The sequence below is a fragment of the Zonotrichia leucophrys genome, chromosome 3 (assembly GCF_028769735.1).
Source record: "Zonotrichia leucophrys gambelii isolate GWCS_2022_RI chromosome 3, RI_Zleu_2.0, whole genome shotgun sequence".
NCBI classification, from domain to species: domain Eukaryota; kingdom Metazoa; phylum Chordata; class Aves; order Passeriformes; family Passerellidae; genus Zonotrichia; species Zonotrichia leucophrys.
In genome coordinates this window covers 11,749,563-11,775,389 of record NC_088172.1, presented here as the reverse complement: position 1 = coordinate 11,775,389, position 25,827 = coordinate 11,749,563, and the positions used below count along the sequence as shown (strand labels likewise).

Sequence of the window (25,827 nt, the reverse complement as noted above, 5' to 3'; positions counted from 1 at the left end):
CCTTCCTTCCCCCCTTCCTTCCGCCCCTTCCTTCCTTCCGCCACTTCCTTCCGCCCCTTCCTTCCGCCCCTTCCTTCCTTCCCCCTTCCTTCCTCCCCTTCCTTCCTTCCTTCCTTCCTTCTTCTTCTTCCTTCCTTCCGCCCTTCGCCCTTCGCCCCTTTCCGCCCTTCCTTCGCCCTTCCTTCGCCCCTTCCTTCCGCCCCTTCCTTCCTTCCTTCCTTCCTTCCTTCCTTCCTTCCTTCCTTCCTTCCTTCCTTCCTTCCTTCCTTCCTTCCCCCTTCCTTCCGCCCCTTCCTTCCCCCTCTTCCTTCCCCCCTTCCTTCCTTCCTTCCCCCTTCCTTCCTTCCTTCCTTCCTTCCTTCCTTCCTTCCTTCCTTCCTTCCTTCCTTCCTTCCTTCCTTCCTTCCTTCCTTCCTTCCTTCCTTCCTTCCTTCCTTCCTTCCTTCCTTCCTTCCTTCCTCCTTCCTTCGCACCCTTCTTCCACTTCCTCGCCCTTCCTTCCTTCCTTCCCTCCTTCCTTCCTTCCCTCCCTTTCCCCCTCTGTGATGCAGCTATCTGGACTCCCAAACAAGCAGACTGGTGACAAAACAAAGCCATAAGTCTTGAAAGATGCAAACCCTGCCACAGATCACTACCACTCTTTATTTTAGCAAAAGAAGTCATGTGACAAAGAAAAGGAAAAGAAAAAAGACAAAACCAGAGTGTATACCGAGAACTGCAGAACAGTTTACATTCCCAGACTGGGAATATAATATGAATAGAATAGAATATGAATGTTTTTGGGTTTTTTTCCCAGATAGGATGGTTTGCTTTCTTGGAATACATGGATTATTCAAAATAATACCTCCCTAAATACCTAGAAGTTCTGAAAAAAACATGCCAATCAAAAATGTCAATGTTTATTGCAGATTTTATAGCCTAACACAGTTTCTACATATGAAAATAGATCCTTGGGATAGTGTCTTCAAAATTGCTTGTTTTCAAGCAGAAGAATATAATTTGGTAAGCTTGCATGTCAGCAGTTCCTTCCAGCAGGCAGGATAATAACCCACAGCAGACTTGAAAAAATCCTGCAAGGTCAGAATACAGATACTGAGAAATTCATCAGGAGGATTTTTTTTCCAGATTTCTAGTGCAGGAAAGTAAAGATCTTGTTTTTTGGACTTATTTCTGGTTTCTTTTGGTATGGAGAAAATATTTTGTGAAAGCTTCATTTGATCCCTAGAGTTAGCAAAATTCCTTTAAAAAACAGTGATATCTCATCTTAGGCATCAGAGATGTACCTGCAAAAAGCTGGTGGCAGATAAAATATCAAAATATATGAGATGTATCTCATTATGAGCTTTTCCTTTAAACTACAGTGACCTTTGGATGATCTGGACTTCGGGCCATCTCCTCTCTCTCCATCTCTGCACATCTCTTTCAATTGCACTATGGCAGCTCTGATTATGAAAATTCCTATCCAACTGTGGCCTAATCTTTGAAGCATTGAAATTTTTGGATATTAATATTTTTGAATCACCTTATTTTTATCTCTTCTGAAAATATAGAGGAGCACCTCAGTCTTCACTGGATTCAACTGGAACCTAATTGGCATTTATGTTGTTTGTTTCTATATACTCGCTAGTAGATAGTGGAGATGTGCTCACCTTTACTCTCCGTGGTCCAAATAATTTTAATAAAAACCTGTGCAGAGTAGCATGGAGAGAGCCAACTGCTTCAGGTGCTCTTGCCTCAGAGTTCTTATACTTGAGAACTTCTGAACATCTCCAGGTGCTGCTCCTGGGCAGCAGAGCCATGCTGAGGCTGGAGGGAGTGCTCTGACCACTGGAACAGGTTGGCAGCATCACTAATTTCATGTATGGGACACAAGAGGAGATGCTGTGTGCTTCTGGAGAGTTTAAAAGGTTCTATGTTTGGTGCCCTGGCTTCTCTGACCCTCCTGTGAAGATGCTGATACACTTCATGTATTATTGAGATGGCCTAGCCCTATCAAAGGAGTCTGGTTTCTGCTCTTGAAATAGGACTTAAAGTTTTAGGGGCTAAGGCACAGAGTCTACTGTCATCTAAAGTGTTTCTGAAGTTCTAAGAGGGATTTTATAAGATCTGTCTAAGATCTTTTATAAGATTTGTCTAAAGATCATCATTTGTTGGTTTGCATACAAATGTTCTTGCATCTGAAGTTTTGTTTGTAGCATAAATGTAGGACTCAAAACAAATTATTGTAATTCATTGTAACTGAAGTAACATTCTTCCTAAATGACATTTAATCACTAACCTAATATATTCTGAAGGTGCATTTTGAAATAAAAAAAAAAAATTCACTCCCCTTTTCATAAAATTGTAAAGATATTTGGCCTTTTTGATGTGCCGGTTCAAATAATTTGACAGCACCTATGATCCTCAAAGAATTTGAATAAGATGTGCCCTCTGAGTCACTCAGGTGACATAACAAGAACTTACTCATAAGCTAGAGGCACCACAGAAAGCAGCAATAGATGAGAGCTCTGGCAGTGTGTGCTTCCATCAGTGTATCAGAGGACAGGACTCCTCCTTTCTACCACTGTGTTCCTGTTGAATTCACTGAGATTCATTCCTGTCATGAGGTAAACCAAAAAGAGATGGAGTCAAGAGTGTCTAAGGTTGATAGGGCCCTCAAGAGCTCCTGATGGATGAGTAAAGACACTCAGTTGGAGCTGTTGGAACCATAGCACTTCAGAAAAGAATACCTTCTTTTGCTTCTACAGGCATGGTTCAGCACTTCTTAAATCGAATCCTCAAGTGTGCACTTCAGAAACCTTAATCAGGAGAAAGGTGAAAAACAAGAAAGGAAATGTTAAGAGGAATCTAGGTGATCTAGTGAGGCTGTAAGACAGGAACAACAGTGAGAGAATTTACAACAGATAAGCAGGAATCATAAACATGGGGAATGAGATGATAGTTCAGAACAGGGTTTTTCCCCACAATGCTCAAAGGGATGATCTAACATTATCACTTGAGAAAGGTTGGAAGTAATTATTTCACTTCAAAGAGGAACAAAATTAAAGTTGTGATATATCTAAAGCTATCTTGTTTTATGTATCCACATATATCATTGTCTGCAAGAAAACATAGGAGCCAAAAGTGGGTTTTAATATCCTTGTAGGGCTGGGAGAGGATGAATAAATGCTATAGACCAGACTTACTAGGCAAGTATTTGCATGAAAAACAAGATGTACAAATATATGTATAAGGAAAAACCCACAATATTTTACCATAAGGGTGATCAGACACTGGCACAGGTGCCCATATAGGTTGTGAAATCTCTGTCCTTGGAGTTTTTCAAAGCTTAGCAGGCCTCGAGGAACCTGACATAAACTTGTGTTGGGCAGGTTGAAGTAGATGACCTCTAGAAGTTCTTTCCAATCTAAAATATTCCATGAGTCTAGATGACCTTGGGCAATGAATACTTTATGACCTACCCTGTGAAATAAAAACCCATTGATAAGTTTGACCTGGTCAATACTCTAAGGACACGTAAGCATCTATCACTGCTGATACCCTGCCCCTGCTGCAAAATCACAAACCTGACGTGCAGGGGGCAGAGGGTTGAAAGGATAGCAGTGGTATCTGCCTTCCATGTAACAGCTCCTCCAATTGCCTCGCTAAAAAGGAGAGAGGAGCAGAGAGATGACAGGAGAATGAGCAGGGAGAGGCATCATGGCACAGTCCCATGTGAGCACAACCCTGAAGAACAGCACAAGACAGGGCAGGTGCCTGCCCTGTCTCTACCCTGGGTCCCAGCTCCCTGCAGCCCATTGACTTCCCATTCCTTTCTCCAGCCCTGCCTGCCATAGCAAACATCATTCCTTTTCTCATCTCCTTCTTTTCCTTGTGAGATGTTTTGAACTTGGCTGAAATTTTTGCAGCATGACTTTTCAGTATCAAGATATTGTGGGTGATGATTTATTGGAAACCTTATTATCCGCCTTATTATAAATAAAAAGGAAGCATTTAATTTTTTTTTTTATAAGGGAATAGTTATTTTAATGCCCTACATAGTGGACCATTTAAAGAAAGCGTTGAGTGCTACCAATTTGAATATCATGTTTTTTTTAACATTTCCCTGCTAGGGTGTTGAAATCTCTAGCCCTTTTTGAAAATCCTGATCAAACTTTACCTCTCGTTAATAGGACATTCCCATTAAACCCATTTATGTTGTTTAATTTAAATAGGGGTCAAATCCTGCCTCTACTTTGTTATTCTGCCTTAAGATTTTTATTCTGCAGGGAGGTTCATTGGTTCCAACTAATGAGAAGAAGAAAACTACCAGTTCAAGTTGATGATACCATAAATGCTTGGAATGAAAATTAAACATTATTATTAGCAACTTTCAGCAGGGTTTAAAGTGTTGAAACTTAACCTTGTCATGTGGATCCCTACCACTTAACTTTAATGAGTAACCAGTAGCAGGAGAGTTTCCTATATCGTGTGTGCAGTAGCTGCTGAAGAGAGATATGACATATTATCTAGATTGGTTTATAGAAGCAGCTATCCTATCACTGCCATAAAGAGGGAAACTAGAAATTTAAGCCATTATCTTCTAAAAGGTTCACTATAAAACTATGGTTCTAAAATTGCTTTTATAGTGTAAAGATCATGTACTGGAAGCAAAACTCATATATTTCAGAAAGAAATGATGGCCTAAGTGATAAACATGGGTGGTAAGTAAAACCAACAAGCTGCCTTTATAACTCGGTCATAGTTATCATAATTATTCTATCTTCTTTATGTAAGATGCTGATAGAAAACCTTGTTTTCTTTTTTTTTTTACTTGTTCTTCTTTAAAATGTTTCACAGAGCATTTGGAGCAGAATGGAGAAATAGCTGAAAGCTTAGAGATGAGTGTTTTGGAACATTTTGCAGAGCACACTGTCTGGGGCCATAAACACACGATTCAGTTGTAACCTAAAATATCTTATTGAAGTTGTTCTTTCCATTCACTGTCTCTTTCCATATTTAAATCCATACAGATAAGGATACCTCTCCATTTCCAGAGTGAATCTGTACACTTGAGTAGCGTAACAGTGGAGGCAGTTTCCTGCTGAAACAAATGAGCTTCGGAAAGTAATAAACATTTTATTGCTTATTTCTGCTCGACTGACAAGGAATTACCAACTTTATTTTCAAAAGAGGGGAGCATTTGCAACACTGAGGACAATTTTGGAAGACCAGTGTTACTTTAGACCCCAAGTAATTTTGATTAGGATCTTATTCCCTGTTACAAAACAAACAGGTTTTCTTCCATTAATATGGTATGTGACAATATTTTTTGCCCATTGCTTTTGGTTGAGAAGCTTTATTAAAGGCATTTTGGGTTCATGCACCACATTAGTTAGTAGTAATAATTTCCACTGTGTAACCTTACCTTCTCTTGCATAATTATTTGCTGCCCACTGAAGCGTCACATTGTCTTCCTAAAGCGCATCTTTGAAAGCAAACAATGTGCTTTTTAAAAGGCATAAATATTACAGTAAAACACACATTGCGAAGATGCCCCATAACCACCGAGAAACCACTAAACCTTTAATTTCACTTAAGACATCCCAACCTTCTGCTTCAGAAAGCTGGAGCCGGTAAACTGAGAAGCTGTGGGGAGGGAAAGGAAAGAAAACCAGTGGCCCTAAATCTATCTGTATTTGACACCGTCTTTAACGCTGCTGGGTGAACACTTGTAACCGAGTGCGGGGTCGAAAGCATCCTCCGCATCCTCAGCATCCTCGGCATCCTCCGCATCCTCGGCACCGCCCGGCCCCGGTGGTGCCCCGATCCGACGGACTCTGTTCCGGGGGCGGCCTCGGGGCCCCGGGGGGCTGCCGGGGGCCGGGCCCGTCAGTGTCTCGGTGCCCTCAGCAGGTGGCAGTGGCGTCCCGCGGCGGGCGGGCTGCGCGGACCCCTCGCTCCCGCCCGCGGGGCTGCGCGGCGCGGAGCGGCTGCCGCGGGTGCCGGAGCGGCCGCCGGGCGCAGAGCGGGGCACGTCCTTCCTGCTCCCCCCTCAGCCCCGCAGGCAGCCGGGGCATCGCAATACGTGTGAAGTAATTCCTCAAAGGAATTTCAAAGAAAAAATTGATGCAATCAGAAAAAAAAAAACCAAACCCAACCCAACCCAAACGGAAAGAACCCAATCCCCCCCAAAAAAACTTACCACGAACAACTCCAAAACTCCCACAAAACAAATCAAAAGTATGGCTCCCTCTCCACTCGGTCCTTTCATCATGATGTCTGTAACTGGATTTATGTGTAAATGATGGTAAAAACATCATTGGAAAGGCAGGGGTTTTTGTTAAATTTGGTCAACGTGAATTTAATGCTGCTATGGTTAAACACTTCTGTGGCTGCTTACACAATGATTCACCAACATTGCTAGTCTTCAGCTACTACCTGAAGGGAGAGGATATGTAAAAAAGTGTCCATGTAAAAATATGCTGAAACAATTACATTCAATTACATTTCAGACAGGGAGTTCCTTCCTTATTTAAAGTTCCAAAATATTAATCATATGAATGTGTTGAGTTTATAAAAGCATAATGAAAGCTGTCTGTGGGGTTTTTTCTATTTCTTTTTGACATATTTCAAATGGTTCTGCAATATCATTTTATATGGCATCTTATGTGTTTTAAAGTAGTCTTAAGTTTAACCTCTTTTATCTTTTATTTCCTTTTTTCCTTGCCTTGTCTTTGCCTTGCCTCCCCTTTTTCCTTGCCTTTCCTTGCCTTTTTCTTATTTTTTTTTTTTCTTAATAACTACCACTAATGACTGCCTATTAAAAGGATTAGGGTTTGCAGGAGCAATTGCTGAATGAACTTTATTTAAGTAGTACTCATCTAAATAAGGGTAGTTGAGATGCTTATCCAGATTCTGTGTCTGTGCTAGATTGAGTGGAATGACATCAGTAATGAATACCACTCATTATTTTTTGTTCTTTTAGGGGTTTTTATAACACAAATGGTTCTCTAGTTAAGAAAGAATGAGGCAAGAGTAATGGAGTGTTGATTTTTGTGGGTTATATTTATTTGCTAGAACCTGTTTATGAATTATGAAAATTCATTATGAAAATTATGAAAACACCTATTTTTATCTATTTATCTCATTTGCATATGATTTCTTCTTCTTTTCTGTGTATCCTCTACTGAAAACTGTGGCAATTTTGGGCACTCATCTGCTGGCTGGTAAATTATTTCAAGTGGGACATCATCTTTTAAATAAAATGGTAGTATTGTGATTTGGGGCCTCAGGTAACCGAAAAATCATACATATTTTATGGGGGAAAGAACAAATTTTCTTTATTGACAAGCACTTCAGGAGCCTATCTCTGGAATCCACAGAGGTATATTGATTGGCAGTTCCTCTTCACCTGTTCACTGATGATTCATTTCAAGGCAGAAGAGGAAGTAAGCAGGAAGCAGAGGAAGGAGGAAGGCACAGTTTTGGGAGTTGTGTGAATCCCTCCGACGTTCTGTGCATTCCACCAGAGAGGACCTGCTGATGGTTTCCATGGCTGCACTGCTCTGTTTGCCTCCTGCAACATTCAGTAACACCCAACTTTTGTGTATTCTAATTGCTTCCCACTGGAGAATATTTCCAGGTTTTTGCATTTTTTAAGGTCAGGTTCTATCCCTGGTTTTAAGTCTTCTCAAACTGATTACTGCAATGCTTTTTCATTAAAATGCGTGATCTGATGAAAGAGGCTGGTACAAAGGCAGCAGAGTAGCAGAAGTCTGACTGGTGTTAGGCTGTGGAAATGCAAATTCCCACACATTTTCTGTGTTACACTTTCCAGCTGTCAAACCATTGCACTAGATCAGATGTTTGCAATTACTTAAAATGAAATCTGTAGCTTAAAGGTTTCTTGAAAATCATGAAACTGCAGGTAAATAAACCTAAATTATGAATTTAATATTTGCATGCACTCCTTCTGCCAGAATAATATAAGGAAGACTAAGCATTTGTATTTATTGTTACTTTAAATGCAGCCTTACCCTACAAATGTTTCCCACTAGCACATATGAAATACATTCCTCCAAGATTTTGTATTTCAATTGTCTGTGTAACTGTGGGTACCTATATTACTTCCTCCAATCATCAGAATATGCTTTTGCTTTGGGAATAATATTTAAAAAAATAGAGAAGGTCTGGAAGACTTTGTCTCCCTAAGGATCATGGGTTTTGTGGTTCCTAATGTGATTATTTCAGGGTCTTGTCACGAAGCTCTGACAAAATGCTTAATAACAGATCTATTTTTTTTAATACATAAAATAAGTATTCCCATATCACTCCTGTGATTGCTACAAGTTGTAGTCTACTGCACTACTACACCTGTAAATTTGTTTTATTTGTGATTTAAATTCTGAAAAGTTCTATGACTCTATTTACAAGTGGGATAATGGTATTGAATAGCAATTGTCAGGGGTTGTTTTGTTTTGTTTCTAATTTAAATAGAGAATTTCATGGCATTTATTGATCCCTAAATTGTCCTTCTTTTCTGTAGAAAAGAAGCCTCAAACCCTACTTTTCCTACCCCTAACTTTGCTCAGTTATTCAGAGGGGACAAACTCTTTCCAAGGAGACAGAAAGGCAAAAATACCTACAGGAGATATCTGGAAAGGAGCTATGAGCATCCCACCACGTTCCCTCATCTCCAGCAGGTGTGTTACCAGAGGGGTTCAACATTTGCCATGCTGCCATTTAGCACATTTCTGTCCACTTTGTTCCAGACAGCTTTGTCTGAGTAAAGTTGAGATTTGATACTAGCTTCAGACATATTGTTCCCTCTTAGAGGCAAGCAGAATGGGGCTTGACTTAAGCATTTTTCTATGATATCAGATTTGTGGCAGGATCACTAGAGGGATTTGCCTGAAGGAAAACTTTCTCTGCAGGATTTTAAGGACAATTTAGGATGGACGGTTTAAAAAATAAACAAGAGAAAAGTTAATGCTAATATTAAATAATTTTTCTAAAGGAGCTGTGAGCTTTCTGTATTTTTTTTATCAGAAGAGCATTTCTCTGAGCTAGCAATTCAGCATGCTGAGGAGTAGAGTATTCGAGATTTTTTATTTCAGCTTTTTTTTTTTTTTTTTTTTCTGCATTTTAAGTATACTAGTTAATTGCTCATGTGGAAGTTTTGCAGGCAATGTAGTGCCTTGCAGGAGAGAACCCAAAAATGCCCACCTCCCCTTTTCTAAGCTGGTGGGGAACAGGACCTAAAAGAAACTCAGATCTTGGCCAGAATTGTGTTAGGGTCTCAACTTTAAAGTACTTGTATGGAATGAGTTAAGAGTGAGAATTAATTGAGGGTTTAGAAAAAGGTAAGATCTTATGAGAAAGCATCAAAATTAAGATTTTTGTTTTCTTTTGTTTTCTTTGGGTTCTTTTAAAGATTTCTTGTTTTCTAATTTAACTGCTGCTGATTTGTCTTGGATGCCTTGTGCATGAAGGACAGGAGGACAACAATCCATTAGTTTGCTAGGAGCTCAGTGTTTTCTTATCAGCACTGCCAGCAGCCTCCGTGAGCAGATGTGGAGAAATTACACAGCAGGTCTATATCCCTCATTTTCCCAACTGTAAAATTGGAGTATCAAATTGTTGTTTAAGATGATGTTAAATGAGATCTCCATCAATTTTTGGCAGTTTGCTGCTATCATCCTTGAGGTGATTTAACAGCCCATGATTGCGCACATATACTCTTCCTCCCTATTCAGAAACAACAGTTTGCTTCTCTCTTCAGTGATCTGCCACAGATGGAGACGACTGTTCTCACAGCCAGGATAATTCTGACCCAAGAGGCTGTTAGTTAGTGAGATGTTTTTTATATTTGTCATTGTGTGAAATACATCTATTTTAATATGTGACTGAGTGTAAAAAAAATTATTACCACAAGGTAAATCAATTAAATGTTCTTATAAAAAATAGGCATTTCTAGCAGAACATTTTGTATTATGTTGGTGTATTGCTCTACAGTACTAACAAACATCTGTTATTAAACACAACCAATCAAAATCTGACTCAATCACCCTGTAGATAATTATAAAATGCCTTAAAAATTTTAATTATGTATCTGTTGAGCACCACTTAAAAAAAAACTCAACAAAAACCAGCCCTGAGTTTGACTTATTGACTAGTTCAATATAATATCTGAAAGATTGCAAGCACCTTGTTGATATTTGAACATACCAAGGTTCTTCTACCACTTTGCTCTTTGTCCCTTTTCTTATCACTCACATGGCACAATGGCTTAAGCTGCCTGGCTTGAGCTGTAAGAGGCACGGGGATTTGCCAGATGCACTGTTTGGGGAGGTAGGACAGAATCTCCAAGTACATTTCTAAGGGATTATCAAGGGATGCAGTAGATTGTGCCTCTGGCCCAGTGCCAGGCTCATGGGTTTTGGTCAGCTGGCCCTCTTAGTTTACTGTGCCACGGATGCTCAAACACTTTCTTCTGCTTTGGCCACTTCAAGTTATATAATAAATATATTTTCCTGTGGACAACAAGGCAATTTTATCTTTCAGCTTGTCAGTAGGAACTATTGTGTGTGCAGCACTTCTGACCATTTTACCAGCTGGGAATATGGACCTGAGGACTTGTTTCTGGCCATAGTTCATTGGCAGGTTACTGGCATACAAGGCTATTATTATTAGTGTTGTGGAGAAATTACTGAGCAATTGCTTTTGTTCCAAACCACAAACCACACAGTATGGATAGTTTAACATAAAGCATATAGTGCCTCTGCCTTAAAATATCTCTTTTCTATGTTTATTTTTCCAGTGTCCTGGTATTCTTTATTAAATCTGTAGTTACATTTATGAGAGACAGGTGAATTTAGAGTTTTCTGAGTGTAGACCTGCCAATCCATTGGAGGGCTTCATCTTTTCCTCCCTGGAGATCTACTTCTAAATGTGGTCTGTGTAATTGCCTGTACTGTAGTTTGTTTGTATTTCTTTGTTAAAACTGCACAGTATTAAAAATCAACATGGAATGAGTTGTATATAGGCATAGTTTGTAGCCTCTCCCCACGTTTGCTCCAGTAAGGACTGGGTATCAAACTACCAAGTATCAGAATTCAACAACACAACTACAGTTACAGCATGTGAGAAATCTTTCCAATGCCTGAGTGCTATTATTATAATATAGCAGGACAGCTATAAACAGCCAGTTTTGTACAAGTTCACCTGTAATGGGTTCACCTGATAGTTTTCACTACAGTACCGCAAACTTCTTCTAAAGTAGAATTTATTTCCACCATTAAAAATTTTTAAAAAACCCAAACCAACCCAAAAACCTCCCCCGCAAAAGCCAAACATACCTAAAAAAAACCACAATGAAAAAGGTAGGCATTTCACTTATTGTGTAGGTTTTTTTTTTTTAATTTTGTAAATATGTTGCTGAAATTATTGGTAAAAGAGCTTATGTGCATGTATTAGTATATATAAATACTGTCAGAACTTTGTTTATTTAGCTAGTTTATTGGGTAAAATAGAAAAGGGAAATAAATTTGCCATATACTTGAAAAGAAGCAGAAACTAATAAAAAACATAGAGATTATCTCAATTTGCTTATATAATTGGCTTTATATAATATATTTTAAATCGTTTTAGTTTTCCTACTGGCAGGCTGATGCTCAACCTGAGGATCTCCTATTCTGGGGACATAAACTAACACAGTACAAGCCCTGATTTGTCCCACCTCCCAGTTCTTACAGATTTTCAACAAGTCCTGTGTATCTGATTAATCTCTGAAGACAGAAGGGCACAGAGGTTTGCACAGCCACAGTTTGCTTTTGTAAACCCTGCAGTAGCTTCTGACGTGCTCAGCACATTGGCAACTTCCATTTTTTTCTGATCAGGAGCTTCATTTGGGCTTGTAGAGTTGCCTGAGCCACTCCCTTTCCCGTAAGAAATGTCCTACTGGTAGCATTGTCTGTCATCTGTTACTTCCAGAAGCCCTGCCAGTTATCCTGCCTGGGCATGTCATCCCCTCCCCTGGCCAATGCTCAGTGAATAGGAACAGCTGCCACAGCAAGAGGGACACCATGGGCTGTCAGTGTTTTAGCAGCTGGAGAATGTGCAAGTTTGCTTCTCATTTTTAATGTTGCACTCAAGACTACACATTGCTGGCAGTAGATGTAGGTCTAGGAGGGTGAAACCACAACATCAAGCAGAGCATTGATACCCTCTTTGTGTCGCATTGTTGGCCATGGTCTGTGTTGACCTCTGCTGACTCAGAAGTGCTTCCACAGAGGCATCCCTGAAAAGGCTTAGGATGAGGACATCAAGAGAACTTCTCCACTGTGGCAATCATGATGGTAAGAAACTTTAAACTGTGCTTAGAGCTGCTCTGCCATCAACTCTGTCTTATTGCTGTCATACAGGAGAGGCAAGGTAGCAGGCCATGCCAGCAATTGAGTAGGAAGCTTTTCATCTTCCTTCCTTCTGGCTGACATCAGACTTTTTCTGGGCAGTACTAGGTGCATGCAATCAGTTGAAGCCAACTGAAAAACAAGATCAGACTTGGTGACAGTGTGGACCATAACATATTATTACTGTGACCAAGGGGTCAGGGCATCTGGATCTCTTTGGAAAGTCTGGTCCCTGACAAATCCACTGTGCCACCTCTGAAAAACATAATCGCTCCTTCCCAAAGCCCAAGATCTTTGTTTATTTTGCCTCCATTTTTAGAATAACATCCTCAAATTTCACCAATTTCTGCTGCCCTTCCTCTGCTGATGCCAGGGTAACTTGGGAGAGAACCATGGGCAACCACTCAGAGACAGCTAAGACTCATTTTGCACAAGCCAATGACCACTGCATGGTTTGCAGGAAATTTTAAAAGGTAAAAGAAAGACTTGAACTTTTCTCAGAGTTCTAAGGGTTAATTTTCTCCAGAAGAGCATCTCCATCTCTTTGGCAGGGTGGATAAGGGTTATCTGAAGAAAATACTCAGACAATGTGCAGTTCTTTTGTTTCAGTTCTACTCTTCAAGAATTGCTAAATGGAGCCACCAGAGAGAAATGTCTCTGAATTTCAAGCTGACACTCAAAAGCTGCTTGTCTTAAAGCTTTTGTGTCTGTTCACATTTCCCGGGTAGACATCAGAGAGTTATTAGAGGCCATTTCATCTGTAACTCTGGTAACATATCTGCTCCATAACTTAAGGCAAAGCTAGAACCATAAGGAGAATGAAAATCTTTCTAAACTGCAGAATTTTCTAGGCACATTTTGATCTCTGTTCTGGAAAACTTGAATATTAATGTGTTGAGCAAAAAGAAAAATACATTGTTTCAGATGGATCAATTCTTTCTAATTTAGATTTTTCACATATCTCACATATATCCATATGAAACACAAAAACCAAAGTAAAAAGCCATTGCCATAGAAAAATGAGTATTCTGACATTGCCAGAGTCTTCCAACCTGTTTTTTTCCTCACATAAATGAAATATGGGTAAAAAAGACAAGACTTCACAAAACACTTGAAGAGAACTGGACTATTTTAATAAAAAAATGTTCTGCTAGTGGTTTGATTATCAACTGTAATCAGAATAGAAGGGTATGTTTTTGTTAAAATAAAATTAAAAAGTGAAACTCTTAGGTAATTACAATATACAGCAGCACTCAGTTAACTGGCAGAGAGTCTATAATGGCATCTACTTCAGAATTTATTTCTTGAACAGTCATTTATGTTATTCATCAGTCACTGATTTCCCACATACAAAAGATAATTTTTTGTGACACTCTTCAGCTCTGGCAAATAGCAAACAAATATTTGAATTTTGAAAGAAACATTTTTAATAAGGAAAATTTTCTTCTGCTGAGATTAGATACTTCACTGTGCTTTTTTAAATTTTTAGTTGATTTTACTGGAATTTTGCATTTTTTATAGCAGCATGTGTAGTTTATTCCACAGAATTTGATGACAGTTGCCTGCATATTTGAAGACCAGGGATTTTACTAAATGAAGGATGTCAATGCAATTGCTCTAGCAGGTAATTGTGCTTCATGAACACTGGATTCTAATTAGAGAAGAACAGGTCCCTGGCAATAGCCACCTCCTTATACAGTAAATTAAAAAGACAACTAATTGGCAAATGTGCTGTGATACTCTACTAAGTACGTAATCTTCTTTATCTTTTTAGCCCTGTTATCATACCCAATTTGCAAATTTGATTTAGAAATATAAAGGACATGAAGATCATTGGATCCACTTGCCCAATTCTAGAAAACTTGCTTATTGTGAAAGTAAAGAACTGAAAAATAAGTCTGTTTTCCCATGCCATGAAACACCTTGAATATATGACACCTCACTGATGTAACTTACAGAAGTATAATGTGTAAACAGCAGATTAGGATACCGTAATTAGGGAGTTTTCATTGCATCAAAACATATCTTAATGATTAGTCTTATTATGCATCCATTTTTACATATATTAAGTTTCTTTCAATGAAAAACAAAATTATAAAATACACCAGCTCTCCACATTCAAATTCTAGAAACTCTAGTTTATAAGAACAGACAGATATTAATATCATATTAATGTAATTTCTCCACACAGTAAAAATGTTCTTCGCATTGAACCCTAGTTTATCCTAAACAGGTAAACAAATGAAAAAGCGGTTCTACACTGAACAAAATACTTGTGAGGAAAATATAATAAAAAGCAGAAAGACATTTAAACTTTTTTTTTGCCAGTTCCAGTGGGGTTTTAATAAGTACTAATGGGCATAGAAGAAATATCAGCATAATTTCTTCTACATCACAAATGATCTTTCATGACTATTGAATAAAAAATGACTTACACTGTCACATAGGTGTAATATCCAAATAAGACTAATTTACAAATAGAAGAACACTCCCTTAAAAATGTTCTGAGATCATCTCCAAGTTAGGCTTAAATACAAAAAAAACTATATTTAATTTCTCTGCATGAAAATACAATATATGGAATAGCAAGTTAAAATGAAGGAAACAGTAATTTGTTTCTTAGGCTTCCTAGTTAATCTTCCTGCACATAAATGTTAATTTACAGTATTTTTTCATACTTAATTGATCTTTCTTTTCTGCAGCAATGGTGGTAATTTTTCTTGTGTCTGGCACTGAATTTATCTTAAAAAGCAGTGTAACTTTCTGTCAGTAATTTCCATCCAAATCCCTGCTAATGTCAAATCTGGTATCAGTTCTCGGCTTTTTTGCACTTAACAACTAGTAAACTTTGAAAATATTTGAATAATAGTGAAAGAAGTGTTTATTAACTGTGGTGCCCCTTCTACTTCCTAAATATTATCCATGTCTTTCTGCAAACAGACCAAGTGACTCACTGGTGACCCGCCCTTCCACGCTCCATCAGAAAAGCACTGCTGCCATCCACAAAGGATGGGAGGCCGTGGGCAGAGCTCCCACTTGTGACTTTGTGGAAACTGTAGACATCCAGAAGAAAAAACAGCATTTACAGAAGCCCATCCTCCTCTTCCTCCTCATTTCTTCTTCCTTCTCATTTTCTCCTATTTCCATATTTAGGAAGAGGGCATCTCGTTTCTGAGGAGCGTGGTGACCCAGGAGTGGCAGAACACATGGATATACTCCCTGCTTTGACTGGGGCAGGGAAATGCAGTGGTGAGGACTCATTCACTGAGATCCTGACTGCCAGCCACATCATGCTGGAGGTGGGCAAGGACTTGGCTTGGGACCTGGCTTTGTATCACAAGCTGAAGCTGACAGCTGGGTTTTCCCTTTCTGCAGAAAGAAAGAGAAAAGGAGAAAAGGTGTTGTGTCATCTGAGAGAGCATCTCTGTCATCTCCAGGTGGGAATGGTGTCCTTTGGCTGCTGCCAGTGCGCTGCAAACCAGCACTAGAGATAAAGATTGCCAGAGAGGAAATTTATTAGCAACACATCCTCAATCAGGCCTCAGTGAAATATCTCTGAGAACCAAGTTGCCTGAATTCCTCTGTCTACATGGACTGTTCCTGCTCCTTCCAGAACTGATGTTGTCAGGGGGGTGCTGTGAAGCACCCTGCGCCTCCCAGGTCTTTATGCTGAGAATGGCAATGATTTAATGAAGAGGTGCAAATGGATAAGGGGTGAGGAGCACCAGAGAGAGAATGTGCCTGCCTGTGCATGACCTGCCATCACCCTGCAGATGTTCTGTGGCCTCCATGAAGTAATGAGCTTGGGAAGCCTACTCCTCTGCAGCTTCTGCTTAGAAGTTTGATGTCTGTCCCTGTGAACCCTCTGATAACAGTGGCATCTAACAGGTGCCTTGCCTGGGGATAGCATCTATCTACAAAAGGCAACATGAAAATAAAAGAAAAATGCCAGTTTGTGATGTATCACTCAACTTCTTAAATCACTGAAAAATAATCAGCAGGGATTCAAAGGTTGGTTTAGAATTATGCAAGGCTTTTCACATCTCATATATATAAAAAGATAAATTAGCAAAATATACATTAGATATTATAATTTAGTGTATGTACACATTATTATATACATAACACATTCACACGTGCATTAGCATTCTTGTTAAAAATATGTACAAACTTTTTATTTATAAAGAATGGACACTATAATCAAATGTCAGACCCTGAAAAACCCACATGCCAAGGGAATGGCAAGTAATCCCCCATCCCTTTTCTATGGCAGATGGCTTTGAGGGACTACCAGAGGAACCTCATGACAGTGAATAAAACTGTGCAAATTGTGAGTTTTCTTCCTTGGGGGAGTTTAATTTGGATTTTGAATTGCTTACTTAAAGCACAGGGTCTTCAACACACCATATTTCTGGGTTTAGTTTTACCAATTCCTTTTGCTCCCTATTCTGCATTGCAAACCTTTTGTTTAGAACAGGTACTGAGGGCTACAGACAGCCTCTGTGGACATCAAGCCAGTAAACTGGTAGCAGACAAAGGCACTGTCTTCTCCAGAAATAGCAGCAAGGTGAGAACTGACTTTTCCTTTAAGCTTTTCATCTTCTCCTGAATTGGTTCCAGATGCCAGGCTGGCTCCAAATCAGGATGCAGAAACTTCCAAATGGAAAAACATGCAGAAAAGAACACTCTCATATCCTCACATTCCCAGTCAACTCATTAATTCATTTCTTTTCTATTGATAAGCCACCCCCCAGCTGTGTGTATCTTCTACCAGAGCCTGGGTGACTGTTTCAGACATTGTCCTGTCCTTGCTGCAGGGACAGGCCTCTTGTATTTTCATTTCTTATGAAAAAAATGGTGTACTTGATTTGTATTTCCTTTTTTGACCAAGAAAGCATCTGAGATGCATTGTTCCAATCTGCAATTTTTATTTAAACCCTTTATTTTAATGGATACTCCGATGTCAGTCTGTTTGATCACTCAATGAATTTTACTGTTTCCTCTGGATTTTGAACATCTATTTGTTGGAGCTTATATATGCAAGAACAATTTTCATTTTTTATATCGCGAAGGTATAGCTTCAGTTATTAATGGCTGAAGACTGAGGTTGTCTTTGTTAATGATGATTAAGCCCTTACTTCATGGGCTATTTCAATACTTTTAGAACAAAGAAGTGCTCAGTATAGGAACTCTTCTTCCTCTTGAACTGAACAGCAAAACAGCAATCTGTTTCCAGAGGTGAGATTTTATCCAGAGTGGCAAAAGAGTACAATGTTCTGGTCCTAAGATATAAGAATATATTTCATGCTAAAACATTTGAAGTTTATGATTACTTCAGTCATATTCTGTGGCTTCTGATGAGGACTGATGCCTTAAGTTTTAGCTTCCATATTTTTTAGATTCTGTGCTGCCTAGGTGTGTAGCTCTGAAGTTCATATTGAGTTAGTAAGCTCTCTTCACAGAGTAGGTAGACAAAACAATCCTTTTCCAGCTTGAGACCAAGGACAACCATTACAACCTTCAGGCCCAAAATGCATAAACAACGGCAGAATGAAGAGAGAAAACATGAAGGATGGGACTTCACAACCTGAAGCTGTAACTGGACAATTAACCCCAATATGCAAATGGACCCAGACTTATAAAAGTGTGAAACCTTGTGACTGGTCATCCATTTTGTGACCATTTTAGGTCAATTTTGGGTGTGGCCCTGGCCAGGCTCTTGTGCTGCACAAGGTGTATCCTTTTAAGGCCTTTCAGAAAATATCTACTTTCTTCTCTTAGCTCTGTCTAGTCTCTGTTCCAGGTCAGCCTCTCAAAGCATGAGAAGAACTACAATTTTACTTAAAATAGGAAATTACAATAAGGGTTAGATTAATATATTTTTTGAGGGGGATGTGTTCCATCTGCAAAGGAATCAGAGCTAGTGTTTGCAAGAGTTGCCCTCCAGCTCCCATGGCAGCAAGCATGTCAGCTACCCAAAAGGTGCCCGCATCAGCAGAAGTGGGAAACATTGCAGGATCCACAACACACTGAGGCCTGTAGCAAGATGACTACAGTAGATTGAGGAATCTAACCTTGCAATATTTACTGGGTACAGCATGATATAGATTACTTTTTTCCTTTCTTAGCTTTATTTTCCTTTTCTTTCCCCACTGTACCTTCAAGGCATTTAGAAATAACTTAATACTGAGAATTTCTTATGTTTTTGCTTATACAAAATATGTCTTTATAGCTTTTCTATTGAAAAAAATAACATAATCCAAGTGGTTTCAAAATAACCCTGCAATATCTGTTCTGAAGGAAAAGATTTACCTAAGGAAATTTGTTTGGGAGTCTTTAAAGTGTCTTCTGGATATTATTACTATACAGCCTCTACTAATTTTCTGTAAGGGTTTCAGATGTTTCCTCTCTTCTGTGTTTGATGTGGTTATCAGACTTCAGAGTGATAACTAAATTAAGAAGACTTAAGTATTTTTAATAATTTTTGAGTGAAAATTAATTGAGTGTAACTCAAAGAAGAGAGGTTGAGGCCTTTTAAAATATAAAAAAGTGCTGTTAAAAAAATTATTATGACAGTTCTCTTAGAAGTCATGAGGATGAGATCACAGTCTTCAAAGTGTATTTAAGTGTTTTCACCAAAATATTCTGCTGTTGGTTAAAATAGGTATCTAAAGCTGTGCTGCCACAATTGCTTGCATGTTTTCCCCTAAGAAGCTCTCCACAGATTGAATTGGTAGAAGCTGATGTGCATTTCTTTTCCCAGGACTGTGGCTGACTAATGTATTAAATTTAGAGTGTTTTTCCTGACCTAGGTGATACTATAGGTCTTTTCACAGAGTGAAATTGCAGATGAACTTGTCTGACCATTTCACCCTGACATTTAGAAACAGAAATCTATGTTTGAAAGTTTTGCTGCCACTACAGAAACCTGAAGTAGGCAATCATCCCTCTTGAGATGAAGAACAGGGTTATTTCTGAAACCTCTTTAGGAGCTAAGTGTTGGGTTGTTACTAAACACATAATACTTGTATTGCACCCAGATCATCAAGTACAACAAATAATCATAAATGCTATTTATAATTGAGGTTTGCTATTTCTCCTCAAACCCATATACAGATACTGGTGTACAGATACCTGTATATAGATACACTGTTTTCAGTAACTCCGAAAATTGCTCTGAAAGACAATTTGGTACCTACAATAAGAATACAGACATGAGCTGACATTAATCTGGCCTCACAGCACAAAGGAATTTCAACCATCCCCAAATATCAGTAACTTATGAACTTGATTTGTCCCACAATAAGAGTGGGCCATCCAAACTACTTATTAAAACAAGAGTTTAATACCAGTCTTTTATTTCCTTATAATTTTGGGAAGGAACTTACATTAGATGTTTTTCAACAGAATTTTAATATTTCTCTTTCATCTTTGACAGTAACTCTCCTTTCTCCTGCCTTGCTCTTCAAATCCACATCATCCTGTCCTTCTTTCATCTACTTTTGAATACTACCATCTGACAGAAAAAAATCCAACAAAGGTTCCGACAGAGTCACATATCAATGTGATCTTTGGGAATGATGCAAGATAAGTCATTGTCTTTGTGCTTACAGTTGCACTGTCAGAACCTCCTGAGTTCTTCAACACCATTTGCAGGGGTGGCAGTGAATGGTGGTTGCCAGACATCATGGGCAGCCACGGGGAAGAGGCTTCAGCTCTGTCAAGGCCAGTAGTTTCTGCTGTTCAGCCCATGTACATTTGTCTCACCTTAGCCATGTTGTGAAGAAACACCTTTCCTACAACTCCTTCCCTTCCTCTCCATGAAGTAAGTCACACTCTTAGTGCATCAAGGAAAAAAGCCATCCAATTCCAATTCTTTACAGGTAGTTTTGTTAGCTGTGATTCAATGTTAGGAGATCGTTCACACCTTTGCAGAGAAAAGGTCCACAATGCAGAAAACACAGGAAAAATGCTTTTCAGAATTAGTTCTGCTGCATAAATGTTTATTGAGTAATATCTTCCCATTGCTGCTTTTGTAGGAATGGAAGATATTATTCAAACTTGACATCCCAGTAATGTGCTGCATATTGATAGATGGGAGTGATGCTTAAAATTGGTTTTCAACATTTCCCTAGGAGAAAAATTAGGCTGTTAAAAATTATTTAGTCTGTTCACTTAAAGCATTTCTTATGGAAAAATAAAGTGGTTAGTTCTTTGGGAATAAAAGTTGGTTGTTGGGACATTATCTTCAGCATCTTAGTCATAATTATACCTTTAAAACCCATATCAGATATCTATCTAGTCAGATATGGCGTTGGCTTACAACACCTAAGATGTGGACATATTTTAGAGGCTCCAAGTAGTTAACATGGTTCTGACCCTAACTGTTCCCCATTTCTAGATAGACTGCAAAATAAAAATGTCCAGATGCGATCCTCTCCAGTTTTTGAAATTGCGTCAAAATTCAAGTTTCAGTGAAAAGAGATATTTGAGTTTTTAATAATTGTTGAGTTTGGATATGTTAGCATACAAATCTTGGCAGGCCCAGCTGGGTATCCCTAGTATCCTGAAGAGCAAAACATGCTTGTGGTGAGTCTGTGCCTGCCCCACAACATTTCCACCTCCTGTGTCTGGCACATGCCCTGCCCTCAGCTCTCAGCAGTGCTGTAATGGGGCCAAGGGCTCTGCCACGCTCTGCTCAGCACATGTGGCAGTGAGGCATTGCCACCCAGGCATTCCACTGTCATGTGGCCCGACCTCTTCCTTCCTGAAGTGCCAGTGCACCTCCAGCTCTGCTTTTCAGAAGTGCTGCTGCTGAGATGACGAGAAGTGTAGGAACTCATGACAGCCAGGACCAAGAAGGACATGGAGTCTGCAAGTGGGACTCTGCTATGGGACCTTGCATGGTGGGCTCTTGGTGCAAGGCTTTTGTATGGCTCTGGCTAATTCTACAGACCACCTGACTCTCAACAAATAAATGCACATGAAAATCCACTTTGTTTGAAAAGAGGACAATTGTGCACTACCTTTGGCACAGCTCTGGCTGAGGAGTGATTTCTTCTGACCCCAGTGTGACATACAAGGTAAATTGATGTGTTGGTTATGCACGGCCTGGTTTTTGGTAGCGGGGGAGCCACAGAGGTGGCTTCTGTGAGAAGCTGCTAGAAGCTTCCAACATGTCCAGCAGGAGATGGACATGCTGCTGATGGAAGCTGGGCCAATTAGAGAGGTTGGCAATGCCTCTGTGACAACATTTTAAAGAAGAAAATCAAAACAAAGTGGGCACACGTAGTTTTTTTCTAGTCAGAGAAGAGGAGGAGGTGAGAATATGTGATGCAAACAACATGGCAACACCAAGGTCAGTGCAGAAGGAGGGGCAGGAGGTGCTCCAGGCTCCAGAGCCAAGATTCCTCTGCAGGCCATGGTGAGACCTTGCTGAGGCAGCTGGGCCCCTGCAGCCCATGGGGATCCATGGGGGATGCAGAGATCCACCTGCAGCCCACAGGGAAAGTGCCCATGCTGGGGCACATGGATGCCTGGAGGAGGCTGTGATCTGTGGGAGACCCGGTGGAGAGAGAGGGCCCTTGTTCCAGGCTGGAGCAGCCTGTCCTTGGAGGACTGCACCCTGTGGAAGAGAGACCCAGGTCACAGCAGGTTTGGGAGGACTGTGTGCCCGTGGGAGGGACTCACTTTTACAGCAGGTGAGGTCTGGCTGCTGCTCGTGAGGTTGGACCCACACTGGAGGAGTTTACTGAGAACTGCCTCCCGTGGGAGAGACACCACGGCCTCACAAGGGAAGGACTCCTCTCCCAGAGCAGCAGAAGAAAATTTCAGTGATGAACTGACCAAACCCCCATGCGCTGTCCCCCTGTGCTCTCAGTGGGAAGGAGGAAGGGGGTTGGGGAAAGAAAAGGTGTCTTAAGGGCTCACTTTACTTCACATTATCGTCCTCTGACTCTGTTAGCAATAAATTCACTTTGTACCTTTAAGCTGAGCCTCTTTTGCCCTTGAAGGGTTTTCTCCCAGTCCTTTTCTCTACTCATGAACCATTGTTGATTTTTTTTTCTCTCCTCAGCCCAGCTGTGGCAGAAAAGAGTCAGCGAGCAGCTTTTGTGAGTGTCTGGTGTCTGGCCAGGGTCAAACCACAACAATTACATATTCTTTATGAAAATTAAAAATAAACATGGAGTGACATGCAGACTCGGGTAGCGTGCCTCACCAGTTAGAATGGAGCCCTGCTGGCTATAAGGTGAGCTTAGCACCTAGCTCACACATAAACACCCATGTTTAGCTACCTTACTTCAGGTGTCTTAAACCCACCTTCTTGAGGTGGGAATCAGTTACCTGAACATAAACATTCAGTGTCATTGCAAGGGCCATGGAGTTTAAATGCCCTAGGACATTTGAGTCATCCGAGCCATCTGCTCTCTCAAATTGAATTAGCAGGTATCATTCTCTGTCTCCAGTTCAAAGTTTCAGCAATGAAAAGGGGTACAAATCCTTTCTTGTCCATCCCTCCAGTTTCTCAGAGAAACTGGAGTCTCTTTGGGTTCATCCAAAGTTCAAAATAAAGCACATACATAAAATCCAAGAAGGATCACGGTCACTGAAGAGAATTCTAAAGATGAAGAAAATCAACACAGTATCAGGAAAACCTCCAGTTTCATTTTTAAGGGTGAAAATAGACAAAATTCTGATAGAGAATAATGCCTTTGGGAATAAAGAAATTTTATTACTTAAACCAAGAATTTTGACAAGGCCTCAATGACAAATACACTAGGGAAGAAATTTATATTAAAGTCATAAATAAGTGTCTCTTACTGCTAGAAGTGACAGAAAAGAAAAAGCTGCAACTTGAAGGCTTTATAGTTAGAGTAGCTTTCTGTTCTTGGGGAATGCAGAATATTTTCAGTGTAAACAAAGAAAAATGAATTTAAATTCTGGGGAAAAGAATTCTTGGTTAGCTACCCAACTGAAAATTATACATGTCAAACATTGTTTTGAAATATAGATTCATGCAAGATATCTCACTGCTTTAAAATCATGTTGCAGTTAGTTTCTTGCTCGCCATCATTTGAGGCTATTCTTCATCAATGTATACAACTCCAGTAATGACAAAAATATAAATATAAATAGAAATAGAAATAGAAATATAATGAAATAAACCACAATTAAAATAAATTTTAAAAATAAAATAAAATAAAATAAAATAAACACAATTAAATTAAATTTTAAAAAATGAAAGACCTTTTATGGTTGCTAAGAGAGAATACATATTTGTGCCTGAATCCAATAAGTATTTTACAGGCTAGTGATCAATATGCTTATCTACCTGAGGGAGAGCCTAAATATTACTGTGATTTTATTTTATATTTAAAATTCATCACACTTGGCATCCTTGTATCCCCTTATCTGTTGGGATGCTCTGATTCACCAATGACACGAATTTCATCCTCTTTGTTTCTCTGCATTACTGAGAATTGCGTTCTTCCAGGTAAGTGGAACAAGACCCATAGGAAATATAAATATTTCCACCCTGCCCTGTAGAGTTGAGTGTGATGGTCTCTGGTGAAAGTCATATTTCTCTCACACATGTCCAATACCAGGGGTAATCACAGAAGTGCTGAACAAGTGAGGAAGATGACAACTAAGGGGTCTGCATCTGCTATCTTAACACATATTTTGGGAAGCAAAATGGGTGAAGTACTGCTCATGTAGGCCTGCCCAGCCCTAGTGTACCCCAGGCAGAGGTCTAGTGGGGAGGGTTTAAGAAGAAAGCATCAACTGTTCAGCACATTGGGTCAGAGTGCTTCCAGAAACATGCCATATTTAATCCAGGATAAAGTTTAGAACACTGATTTTGAGGCTCTAAATTATAGACTCATTTGTAAAATCTCTTTGTGATTGCAGTTCCAGGACTTTTTTCTTAGAGCTAAAAAATAGATTCTGCATGAAACAGTATTTTTGTCTAAATGCAAAGTGCCAGATTCACAAGTGGTGTCAGTTGGCTCAGCTCCACTGCATACAAGGAGCTTGAGCTTATCCAACCAAAAAGAACACTCAGAAATTTTGGAAGGGGAGAATGTCTCACCCTCTGGTCTTTGCATTAATTTGTGTGGCAGGGATTTGAGGTGTTTCCAAAGACCATGCCATGCTCCTTAGAAAGGAGCAAAATCATTCTACAGAAGACAAAAATAGACAAAATAGTCAATCAAACCTCAAGAGTGCACTGTGCCAAGATACTGCCCAAAGTTGCAATTAGAGCAAGCAGGGGTTTTTTAAACAGGCAGATGTTCAAACAATAACACATTGAGAGGAGGCCATGGCAGCTCACAATCAGCCACTGATTCCTGTGGCTTAGAAGACTGGCTGATCTATGGAATGGGAAGAGTTAATTTCCAAGGGAGAAATGCAGAAAAAATCAAACACTATCTAACAGAGAAAACCAAGTGCAGGCAGCCACACCAGTGTGTAGGACATGGTATCTGGGAGCCATCTGAGCCCAGAGCTCCCAGCTGGCACTCCCTGCAGTGCAGCCCCACTGTGCAGTGACAGCCCCAGACCCACACGTGCCAGGGAGTGCTCCAGCCTGGGAGACCTTGGAGTGTGCTGCAATTGCTGAACATCACTCCCAAGGAAGCTGTGAGGGTGTTTGCAGAACGTGAAATTCCCTGTGGCAAAGGGTGTCGGGTTGCAAAGTTCTTATTTAGTGGTCAAACTCAGGGTAGGAAGGTTTTTCTCTACTAATAGGTGCCGTGGAGAGTTAGAGTACCTTCTGCACCTGGTGTTGTTCAATGCCTGTTTTTCTGCAAAGGCCAGAGGAGGGATTTGGTCCCAGTGCAGGTCTGCTGTACGGAAGTGGTCTTGCTGTATGGAAGTGATCCTTGTGGGTGGAGAACTGACTGACATGTCAGCGCTCCTCTGAAGAAAAGCTCCCAACCTGAATACGGAGAGTTGCTTAACTGAGGTCAAGGAAAAGCACCAATAAAAATTAAATATTAATGTCTTTAGGGTAAGAATGGAAACATATAGCTTGCCCAAAGAAGCTTTGAATGTCCCATCATTTCCTTCCAGTACCTGGAGGGAACCTACAAGAAAGATGGGGCAAGATTACTTACAAGAGCATTTAGTGACAGGACAAGGGAAAATAAGTTCAAATTGCAAGAGAGTAGGTTTAAATTAAGATATTAGGAAGAAGTTTTTTACTGTGAGAGTGTTGAGGCACTGGAATATGTTGCCCACACTTTGTAGTTGTGGATGCCTCACCCCTGGAGGTGCTCAAGGCCAGGCTGGATGGGTTTCTGAGCACCTTGGTCTAGTGGAAGGTGTCCTTGGAAGGGACTAGATGATCTTAAAAGTCCCCTTCCAACCCAAGCCATTCTATGATTCTATGATCATTGGACATGCTCAAGGTTACACTGGATGTGGTCTTGAT

At 39.9% G+C, this 25,827-nt stretch overlaps 1 long non-coding RNA gene across 2 annotated transcripts; it reads left to right on the top strand.

Annotated features, from left to right (window-relative positions):
• Positions 1-12,226: 12,226 nt before the first annotated feature.
• On the top strand, positions 12,227-16,401 carry LOC135446325 (uncharacterized). 2 transcript variants are annotated; one of them, XR_010439739.1, is made up of 4 exons: positions 12,227-12,338; positions 13,938-14,016; positions 15,333-15,691; positions 15,768-16,401. It is a non-coding gene; the product is annotated as an uncharacterized LOC135446325 (long non-coding RNA). The 2 variants fall into 2 exon arrangements; XR_010439738.1 differs by having other exon boundaries at positions 15,333-16,401.
• The last annotated feature ends 9,426 nt before the right edge of the window (positions 16,402-25,827 follow it).